The sequence below is a fragment of the Zea mays genome, chromosome 8 (assembly GCF_902167145.1).
Source record: "Zea mays cultivar B73 chromosome 8, Zm-B73-REFERENCE-NAM-5.0, whole genome shotgun sequence".
In the NCBI taxonomy this organism is placed as follows: domain Eukaryota; kingdom Viridiplantae; phylum Streptophyta; class Magnoliopsida; order Poales; family Poaceae; genus Zea; species Zea mays.
This window is the reverse complement of record NC_050103.1, coordinates 42,256,115-42,268,014: the sequence shown is the minus strand read 5'-3', so window position 1 is coordinate 42,268,014 and position 11,900 is coordinate 42,256,115. Positions and strand designations below refer to the sequence as shown.

Below are 11,900 nucleotides of genomic sequence, written 5' to 3'. Positions count from 1 at the left end.
GAAGTTATTGGTGGGCACGCCGACTTCTGCGCCCTGGTAGCTTCTCGGGGCACAGCTACTGCTTTACTGAAGGCTGGCTGCACACATGGAAATATTGTGAATAGACCGAACTTCAGCTTGTCAGCATCAGATCTGATAGATATCCCAAGCCTAGCCCGAAGCATTGGAAATAGATTCATGACCCAGATCTAGGTAAGTGGCGGGCGAAAAATGGCAGGTGACGAAGCTCGAAGCCATCTTAAGCCGGTAAGAAGCTTATGTTTGCTACTTTTACCTTCTCCTTGAAATTTGCACCTTTCTTATTCTGCTGTTTAATATACGCAGGATGACGAAGCTGAAGAATGACAAAGCTGAAGTTTGACGAAGCTTAGCCTGAAGCTTAATAGTTGCTTACAATATACTTTCCTGCAAAAATTCTAGAGAAACTCTTGTAATATAGTTATGGAACAGCTCATGTAAATTTGTACATACCTTGTAATATATTTTGTCTCTTTTATCCGCATACAATCTGCTTTGCTGTGGACGAAACTTCTCTTTTGAGCCGAAGGCGAAAAACACCTTCCCTTCTTTTCGTACACAACGAAGCATAAAAAGTTTTCCTTCGAAGTTTTTCCTTATTGCTGAAGCACCTGTCTTCTTTGTGTAGTATGATGATGATTCTATATATGTCTAAGGTAGCGTTTGGTTCTAGAGCCTAGTTGAATGGAACGGTTCTATTCAAGATTCTGAGGATAGAACGGTTCTGTTCTATGTTTGGTAGTTAGAACAGAGCCGCTCTATTTTTTGTTTGGTTCTAGAGCGAAGTAGAATGGAGTGGCTCTGACATGTGTTTGGTTACAATGTAGCAGATCTCAATGGTACGAATTATACAAGCTGAGAAACATCCTAATGCTATTTTACTATATTAATTGTATGTACGAACATATATATGCTATACGAATTAATTAAATTTCTACATCATAATGGTATATACGAACATACTATATATATATAATATATATAACTAGGTATATGCCCGTGCGTTGCTACGGAATCAATATGATAAAATCCATAGATATGTAAAAATACTAATTGTTATTCTATATTCTTGCTAGCATCACTCATATTGGATGTTTACATACTTAAAAGATATAACAAAATGTCCGTTCATTGCTATAGAGATGAGCGTGAATGTGATTTCAAGGAAACAACCATACAATGCAATACTTAAATAGAACATAAAGATAAATAATGTATGAAACACCATCGTAGAATAACATATTTACTCTTTGACTCTTTGTTGATGGTTCCAAGTGCAGGAGTACTTGGAGAACTGATCCTGAGTCTCTGACCATCAGAAAGATGCACTACCGTCGATCAGTTTCAACGATGCAAAAAAAGAAATGATGAAAGAAACATAGGCTGCATGAAACTTCAGTAGAGCAAATTCACCATACCTGGAAAAGATTATTTTCAATAATACAACAGTCAGAACAATCACAAATTCAGGGACTTGCAGGACACAAATGACGTTTTAACAGAGAATGTGAATACCAAACCAAAAATGACTCAGACCAAAGAAAACAGATGTGACTTACATGTAGCAACAAAGGAATGCGCCAGATATTGGAAACATCATACAAAGTGATAATATTTGCTGCCTGCAAAAAAACAATGAAGAAATAACTTCCTGGAGTGAAGTGTCTACAGCATATGAAGCTTTGAATTAAAATGTTTCCCTACCGGAACATGGCAAAAATGGGAGAGTTTCTCCTTCACATTTTCCTCTCTAATTCCTTTTATACACAATTTTAGTTATAAGTACTGCCAAGGGACTCTTTTGACAACTGAATCCATGCTTTTGAACAGAGCTAGAACTCTCCTCCTAAATGTTTGGCAAGCTTGCTGTCTGAGAAAATAAAGGATTAAATGTCAAGTATCCGTAAGAAAATAGCAGGCCCATTTCCTCGCCAAGCAAAACAAATATCTACATTACCTAAATCATTCTCTACCAACGCCATTGAGCCACAAACAAGTTGAATGATTAGAATATGTTACAGGCCCCAAAAAATATTCAGCTTGCATAATGGCATTAAACTGGCCATTATACAACCACATATCATTTTTCATCATCACACTACTTTAATCATATGCTAATCAATAATTTTGCTAATATAGAACAAACAAAATTTTGTTAATTATATTCTAATTAATAGGCTTGCAGGTACCACCACACCAGGAAGTAGAACAACTCAAAACATTCATAAAACATAAACTGGGATGCGTGTATCCCAAGTCCCAACTTCAGTCTCAATTGAGTTATCCACCTATGTTTTGCCACTAAATAAATGCATGTAAAGCCAATCATATCATATTTATTTTTAGGACTGGTAAAATTAGGGAAGCTATCAACACTCACATCAATGCACCGAACATCCAAATTCACTAAGAATGTAATATATACATCTGTAAATTCCCACAGAGCACAGATATGGTCATAACATTGCAAAGTAACAAAATTTTCTGTTACCTCAATTGGATGTGAACCTGCAAGAGCATCCAACTTGAAACCTATTGTAGATTCCTCTAGAAACCGAGTCCAAACATTCCATTCAGGAAAGAACTGATCTGCAGCTAAGTAAGACACCTGCAGTGGAAAGAAAAATATTATATGAACAACATAAATTATATAGATCTTTGCAATTACTTATTTTTGTTCTAATTTATTACCCAAGTCGCAAAGCCCTCATTAAGCCACATATGTCCACCATTCCATTGTGACAAAATTTCCAAACCATTGATGAGCTAATTCATGAGCTACAACAACTGCAACCTGGATAGAGAAATATACAAATAGCAAAACATCATTATATATAGTTGGTGTGACAACACATGGGAATAAAACAGCTACTGCAAATTTGATCAAACCACTACAAAAAAAATATCACATCTTTCTGCACTAATGACTATTAAATTATTTGGCAAAAAGAAAATTGATGTGCAGTCACGTTCAGCATTGTCCATTGTGGCCCGATTCAAATGGTTTTACATGTCATGAGAAGATACATAATTACACATTATCAACTTAGTATATAAGTACAGTAATTGAAATAATACAATATAGCTGATTCCTAATAAAACAGCTACTCCAGATAGTTATACAGCTGAACAAAGGTGAAGAGAACAGAGTTAACTTCTTATGCAATGCTGGGCACACCTGATGAGAAAGTGGTTTAAAACCTGTACTGTATGCACCATTAGGACTGCCATAAAATAAGAATTCTGCTTGTTAGAATATTAAGAGTAATGGGACTGGGAGGCTGAAAATATGGTTTCATCAGATACAACAATGCACATACCTCCTGTAATCAGGAACCCCAGATTCAATGCTGGGCGCGTGCTTCTGGGCAACTGGCCCTAATCGTGGTGATCTCCCTCTTAATGTTTATTTTTGTGGCCTTGGTTCCTGCATGGGTTCCGACTACCGACTGATGACCTCAGCGAACAAGCAAACACAGCCATGGATCAAATGAAATTAAGTCCAGCACGCAGGTGATTAATTGGAAGGCGAGGCACGCCCAAGAAGAAAACCTATCTTTGGTTGCGAGTTGCATTTTCTAGAATGCTGCGTGTTCGAATAATTTCATTTATCAAGAGCGTTTATATATATGCTGGATTGTAATAAAAAAGATTTATAAAGCTATTGTCCTGACAATGGAAGCGTGGAGCCAACCTATGCCTCTAACAGGGAGACAACACCTGCTGCTAGTCTATTTGGTTGACAAGAAATGAGATAGTTTTTGAAAATTGTGAACTTAAAAATTACCTTGTGTAGTACCTAAAACATAAGCTTCAAAAGCATACAAAGTTCGAAAAAATAGATAAGTGTATTAAATCAGTCAAACAAAGTAGTCAATCTGATCTACACAAGGTACAAGAGGAACTAATTACTAATCAGCTAATTTGATGTGATGGCGTACAAGATTTTGAAGGGTGGCGTTGAATGGAAATTAATTAGATGTCTCACCGCTGCAAAAGCTAAAAGACAATGCAAGACGACAAGACCAATAAGAATCAACAATTTGTTATATTGGTCAGAAATATCAGCATCAGGTAGATCACCATATTAGGGTAGCATACTACCTTAAAATGACTGTAAATACTGTTGAGGTCACAAGGGCTTTGCTGCAACCTAAACGATTAGAATAATTGGCAGGTTATAAAGAAGGCATGAAGTCTGTGAAGGCCTTCCACAGTCAAAAGAGTTGAGAGAATCAATACGGCAATACCTTGTGTTTGCAAAAGCATGAGATGGCAAGTGGGAGCCCAGAACATAATTGAATAACTGTATCAATTTTGAGATGACAAATAATGGAACAGTGCACATGTTTGTAAAGACATAAAGAATGCTAGTAGCATATGCTTGAACTTTTAACCTTCAACTTCTCAGTCGCAACTGCAAGCTGCTTCTGAAATGTTTGAATTTGTTCTTGCTGTGTACTGCACGTTTCCTAAAAATAGAGAACAATTTATGTCCAATAGTTACAACAGGAGACATGAGTATAAACCTGAAGCTACAAACCAATGCAGCTCGTGCAGGTCGATCTGGTTGAATTGAGAATTTTCTTTAGATGCAAGAATACCAATGTGGCTTATACCACATCAATGTGCCACATAAATATTGCACAATGTGCCACATATTTGTGTATTTTTTTTAAAAAAATGTGAGTATAAACTGTTAAGAAACTTTGGTGCAGAATCTTTCATATTCTTTTGAAGTTTTATCAATCTGTTCCTTAATTACCAAATTCAATGTTCAAATTGTTCAGTTGAATAACTGAATGATCACGATCACCTCAAACTTGCTTGAACACAACTTCAAGGCACTCCATTTCTTTCTTGAGCTTTTCCTTCACTCTAATGGCTTCTTGTTGAGAAACCTAAAAGAGCGTTAAAAAATATCACATTTTTTAAAAAAATACACAAATATGTGGCATATTGATCTGGTATAAGCCACATTGGTATACCAAATTTAACAATCATCTACAATTCACAAGTCCATGTCCTCCATTGCCAAATGTTAGGATAGAATAGCTCATAAAAGTAACCACCTGAACTAATATAGTATCATCCAAGGGAATATGTATATAAGGGAAATATATGCAAACGAATTAAAAGTACACAATCTGATGATGAAAACTTACAAGCTCAAACACACACGCGCTGACGCGCGCAGGCGTACCCGTGCGTTGCGACATGCACACAAATATTAGTGCATGAAAATTATAAAAAATGAACAATATATATTATTATCGATCTTAATATCTCACAAATTCAGAGTACCTGACAGACACTTGCTGAAGTTGTGGACCTCATGCCATGCCTTTCTATGCTCCAATGAGGCAAACGTTCATAGCGAATTGGCATGTGAATAGCTATACTTTTGACAATGAGATCTTGTGTGTATTAGTGTGCAATGATCTGTACAAAAATAAAGAGCCAGTTGTTTGCAATGACAAGTAAAATGATCAGCGAAGATCTTGAAGCTTCTCGTGATTCACCAAGCATCATAACAGCTAGTTGGCCATTATTAATTGGCGCTAAAAGAACTTTGTAAAGAATAAGCAAGAGAGGTGGAAGCAGTGAATGTAGTACTCAGACCCGGCGATTGTAAAAAAATAGACGTGAACGGGGGTTGGCTTTCTAAGTATTTGTACCTTGTCCTAAAGCACATGAATTTTCTTTCATAGCCACTTCCAGGAAAATTTTCGGGGTGGGATGCAAGTGTGTACATTTTTCATTCATATAAGACAGTGATAATTCTATGTTTCTAGAGTTGTATTCTGTTTGGAAACTATGACAACATTGAATTGGATCTACTTAGTTGTTTTCTGATAAAAGTACAAAGTTTCAAGCTCGATCAAAGTAGTCTGTAAACTAAATAACTAATAGCTAGCACAAGTTAAGTTATTCACATGACGTCAATTTCTCAAGATTTCTGAGTCTGTTGATCAAAATTACCCAGCAGAACTGAACCTAGCAATGAACAAATAATTAATGTTAAGAAAATCCTATTATCTGCCATGCTAGAACTCTACGGTAAACCCAAAATGTTATTTTTCCTGGTTATCACTTAAGAAAAAGAAACTAATAAAAGGATTTAAGTTTCTTTAAAAAAACTAATAACACAGTTTAGCATCAGCTAACCGGAGGAAGGAAGGAATAGGTGGATGGAGTGGAACTCGCGTGCACCATCTTGCTCTGGAAGAAGGCGATGAGGAGGTCGTCCGTGAAGGAAGGTCGCTGCATCCACCTACAACCAAATCAAGCCACCCAAACAACCGCAAGCACCGGCACAGCCGCACAGGGCACGGCCCGCGGTCGCTGCATTTTGTAAATGTTTGATAGAATATGATATTATAATCTGTTAGTTTAACGATGATTGCTGGTTAGGACAAATACAGATCCTCTATGCATCTTCAACAGGCCAAAAAGCGCTACCTGCATGATGTATTGCCCAGCGTAAGTACCAGTGATGGAAGAGCTTATTCCACAAGCCAAGAGAGCCACACCATACACAACCGCACTGATGTTGCCTAGCACATTCTGAAATGAAAAATGAGCTGGCAATTAATTAAAACTCTCTGGTAGTCAACAGAGCCCCAGAGGTAGTGAGTAGTGACCAGGCAGTAAAATCAGTAATACCCTCAGGAGGAAGGACGAGGAGTCCAAGGTGATGTCACTGCATTTTGCAGAGTCATCTGGTGAGACGTTGCTGGAGTTACAGACAGTTCCAGAGATAGAGATGATGCATATGTTGATGAGAAGTGCCACGAACATCGCTACACCACTTTCAAGAAGGAAGAACCTGCAAGCATCCTGAAATGCAAACGAGCGAACAGATGTGCCCTGATTGATTTGTAGCCATTTTTTCTCGGCTGTGGAATGCAAGAATGTAAGCTGAATTGTTTCTGGATTATGGATCCGTTTGGTTATATATACTCACATTGATTCCTCTTACTGATGACGGAGTGTTCCTTGAGAGTACCAGGGCAGAGTGCAAGAATAGATTGTGCCTGTAATTAAATTAGGGAAAAGATTATTCATACTGAGAAGGAGATACAGTATCTGACAAAATACCTAGACTAAAAAAATAGCGACATGATAAGAACTACAATCATAAAGTAATGGAGTTTTAGAACATAAACTTATGACCGCATGTAGCTGTAAAAAGATTTCAAGCTGCTTCTACCCAAAACAAAATCTCATAGAAAGTAAAAAACATACACGCAAACATACACGCAGCTTCTCGGGCTGCGTAGCGGGCGGGGCACCGCACGAAGCTTCTAGCGCCGCCGCGAAGCTGGTAGACAGAGAGGAAAAATAAACTGGACACCCTACTGACATAAATCCAACGACATCATTGAGTTTTGCCCGGGAAGGCTATGGAGGTTAAGCTCGCGGCGGAGCGGGAGGTGTGGAAACCTCCGCGGCCGGTCCATGAGGCGGCCGGGCGGCACGGCGGGGCGAAGAGAGAGGGGCGGCGGAGGGGGCGTTGGCCGGGGGTCAGCGAGGTGGAGTGCGTGGCCGCGGGAGGTGTTAACGAGGGTGGCGAGGGAAAAGCGTCACGCGGAAGTCCATGGCAAAGCCGAGGTCGGGGGCGCGGGATCATGAGGAGAAGGCGGTGGATCTTGGCGGCGAGCGCGCCTGCGCCTGTGCCGGTGGCGCGGAGCGCCGCAAGATCGGCGGCGGGGGTGAGCGCGACCGAGCGCCCCGAGCTGCGCCGCGGCGACGGCGGGGTCCACCCTGTCGCCCCCGGCACGCGGGTTGGTGGCCAGCGCGGAGAGGTACCCGAGGAGGGCCTCGGCCTGGAGCGCACGCCTGGCGAAGGCCGCGTCCACCGCCGCCCCGGGCGCGCCGTCACGGACGCCGGCGTTGTCGATCGCCTGCGTGCTGGTGGTGGCCTCGTTGTCTCCGCCGCCTCCGTGTGGTGCTTCGGGGTGAAGGAGTGCGGAGGGGGATCGCGGGGAGATGAGCACGGGATCTGGGAGTTGATTGCGGGGCTGCCGCAGCGACGCCATCGATGGAAAGGAGTGCTGCGGGCGGGCGAGCGCTCAGGGCAGAACCGTGCACCATCCAATGTGACGTCTACAATAGACACTTATGTAGTAGTAGAGATATATAATATATATAGAGAGATAGAATATGAATATATGAATTCTTTCAAGCGGCTGCATATATATTTTGGCTGGAATTCTTTTAAGCGGCTGCATACGGCGAAGGAAGAAGATAGACGAGCGTGGGCGTATGCGAGCGCACGGGTCCGGTTGTTTTCTGGGAGCGGACACATGTAGGATATCGAGGGAATATTCTTATACGGGAACAGCTCCGTTCCATTTTGATCCAAACCAAACATTCATATTACTAGAACAGAGCGGCTCTATCCTACCTAACTCTAGAACCAAACACTACCTAAATGAATGTTTATGAATGCAAATGACATGATGAAATGTACTGTGCAAATGAATATTGGGACACATGTTCAAAAACCATAAGCACAGCCCTTCATCTCCTTAGGAATGATTCAAATCTTTTTGCCGTTTACTTTTCGGCTTCACCGTTTACTTTTCGGTGTATCAGCGTTGACTTTTCGCTGTAAGCCTCCATTGGGAGCTTCTTCGCCTTTTACTTTCAGCGGAATCAGCGTTTATTTTTCGCTGTAAGCCTCCCTTAGGAGCTTCTTCGCCTTTTACTTTCGGTGGAATCAGCGTTTATTTTTCGCTGTAAGCTCTGCATTCCCTTAGGAACGTCTTTTGAGCTTCTCCCTGTTTCCTTTTCTTTTTTCCTTTGCCTTTACATTTACATTTTTTGGGGGATATCACTCTCATAGAATTGAAATAAGGAAAATTACATGTTGTGGCCCCATTAAAAACCTTTCTCCCCCTTTGGAAAGGAAAAGGGTGCCACAAAAAAGAATATAAAAAATTACATCGAACTAAACATAATATCGCCGAAGCTCATCAGCATTCCATGATCTAGGAATGTCGTTGCCGTCCATATCCTTCAATCTGTAGGAATCGGGTCTTGACGAAGATACTACCAAAAAGGGGCCTTCCCACTTCAGCTGTAATTTGCCAACTGTCTCAGGGTTGGCTACTCTTCGAAGTACCAAGTGTCCTGGTTCAATGTTCTTCAGCTTGACCTTTCTGTCACGCCATTTTATTGTTTCAGCTTGATATTTGTTGATGTTTTCCACAGCTTGAAGTCTGATCCCTTCAATAGCATCTTTTTCTACAGAGCAATTAGCTTCGTCTTCGCCTTCTGCCGAAGCTACTGTCCTTATTGATCCTACTTTGGCCTCTTCTGGGGTTATTGCTTCGTCACCGAACAATAGTTTAAAGGGCGTAAAGCCTGTTGACCTTGACATGGTTGTGTTATGGCTCCACACCACTTTGATTAACTCGTCTGGCCACTTTCCCCTGGGCTGATTGAAGATTGACTTCATTATGCCTGTCATTATGATCCCATTAGCTCTTTCGACAAGTCCATTTGACTCTGGGTGTCAGACTGATGCAAAATGGATCTTCGTGCCAATTTAATCACAAAATTCTCTGAAGGCTTCAGAATCAAACTGTGTCCCATTATCCACAGTAATAGCCTTCGGCACTCCGAAGCGACAAACAATGTTTTGCCAGAAAAACTTTTGAATAGTAAATGAAGTTATTGTGGCTAAGGGCTTTGCCTCAATCCACTTGGAAAAATATTCCACTGCCACTACTACATATCTTAGGTTCCCCTGTGCTGGTGGTAATGGGCCTAGTAAATCGAGGCCCCACCTTTGCAACGGCCAAGTGGGTTGTATTAATTGGGTTAAAGACGAAGGTTGTTTTTGATCTTTCGCACATTTCTGACAACCTTCGCACTTTTGGACCAGATCCGCTGCATCCGAAGCTGCCTTTGGCCAATAAAATCCTTGGCGAAAAACTTTCCCAAGCAAGGGCCTAGATCCAATGTGAGATCCACACAGGCCTGCATGTATTTCCTTCATTAATTCTATACCTTCGGATCTGGATAAACACTTGAGCAATGGGGAACAGACCCCACGCTTGTATAACTCCCCTTCTATTATGACATATGGTCGAATTCTTGCTTCTATTCTCCTGTTATAAGCTTCATCGTCTGAAAGAAAATTACCCTGAAGGAAAGAGATGATCTCAGTTCTCCAATCTTCGCTATAAACAGGGGATATGTTAAGGATTGCTCTTTCAAGAAGCTCGACCGAAGGTGCTTTTATCGTTTCGAAAAATACGTCCGAAGGTATAGGCAGCCCCTGGGCTGCTGACTTGGCCAATAGATCAGCATATTCATTTTCTCCACGAGGAATATTTTTGACAGAAAAACCTTCGAAGGAAGCCTCAATCCTTCGGACTGTATCTAGATATTTTTCAAGCTTCGGGTCTCTTGCTTTATAGCTCTTGTCAACATGACCAGAAATAACTTGAGAATCAGTTTTAAGAATTGCCCTTCTGATTCCCATTGCCTTTAGCTTCCGAAGACCCAAGAGCAGAGCTTCATACTCAGCGATATTATTTGTGCAACTAAAATCAAGTCTTGCCGCATAACAAGTTTTAACTTTGGATGGTGAAACCAACACAGCAGGTGCTCCTGCTCCGAAGGTTCCCCAAGACCCATCACAAAACACTGTCCATGCTTTAGCATCTTTATTCGTTTCTTCCTCCTGAGCCCCTGGCGTCCAGTCAGCAATGAAGTCTACCAACGCTTGGGACTGAATCAAAGATCTATGGACATAATCAATACAATATTCATTGAGCTCTGCAACCCATTTTCCAATCCTTCCAGTAGCTTCTCGGTTTCTCATGATATCCTTCAGAGGTTGCGAAGAAGGAACAATTATGTTGTAAGCTTGAAAATAATGCCGAAGCTTCCTGGAGGCCATCAAAACAGCATACAATACCTTCTCCAATTCTGTATAATTTTTCTTTGATAAACTAAGAACCTCGGATACAAAATATATTACAGCCTGCCTCTTAACTTGGCCTTCAAGCTTCTCCTGGACAAGTGCTGCACTTACCGCTGAGTGCGAAGCTGCCACATAGAATAACAGAGGAGCCCCTGGCGTTGGTGGAGTTAATGTTGTTAGATCTATCAAATATTGCTTCAGCTCTTCGAAGGATTTCTGCTGGATTGGTCCCCATTGAAAGACTTCGGCTGACTTCAGCACTTCAAAGAATGGTAAGTTTCTCTCTGCTGATCTGGATATGAATCTGTTGAGAGATGCCAGCCTTCCTGTCAATCTTTGAGCCCCCTTTTTTGTACTTGGTGGTTCCATTCGAAGTATAGCTTCGATTTTGCTTGGGTTAGCCTCAATTCCCTTTGTTGAAACTAGGCAACCAAGAAATTTCCCCTTCTTTACTCTGAAGACACATTTTTCTGGATTCAGCTTTAGACCAGCCTGTCTAAAATTAGCGAAGGTCTCCTGTAAATCAGCAATGTGGTTATCTTGCTTCGTGCTTTTTACAATGATATCATCAACATAAGTTAGCACATTCCTGCCTATCTGAGAATGGAGGACCTTCGCTGTCATTCTACTGAAACTTCCTCCGGCATTCTTGAGCCCCTCAGGCATCCGAAGGTAACAATATGTCCCACTAGGGGTTATGAAGCTGGTTTTCGGTTCATCCTCCTTCTTCATCCAGATTTGATGATAGCCTGAATAGCAATCCAGCAGACTCATAAGCTCTGATGAAGCTGCTGCATCGACTAAGGAATCTATCCTTGGCAATGGAAACTCGTCCTTCAGACAGGCCTTATTGAGATCAGTAAAATCGATACACATTCTTCATTTACCATTGGCCTTCCTCACCATAACAGTGTTAGCCAACCATTCTGGGTATTTTACC

The 11,900-nt window shown here is 41.2% G+C and overlaps 1 long non-coding RNA gene across 1 annotated transcript; it reads right to left on the bottom strand.

Annotated features, from left to right (window-relative positions):
• Positions 1-1,576: 1,576 nt before the first annotated feature.
• Positions 1,577-1,770, bottom strand: LOC103635127 (uncharacterized). Its single transcript, XR_557175.1, has 2 exons — positions 1,723-1,770; positions 1,577-1,640 (listed from the first exon to the last, which is right to left on the bottom strand). It is a non-coding gene; the product is annotated as an uncharacterized lncRNA (long non-coding RNA).
• Positions 1,771-11,900: the final 10,130 nt, after the last annotated feature.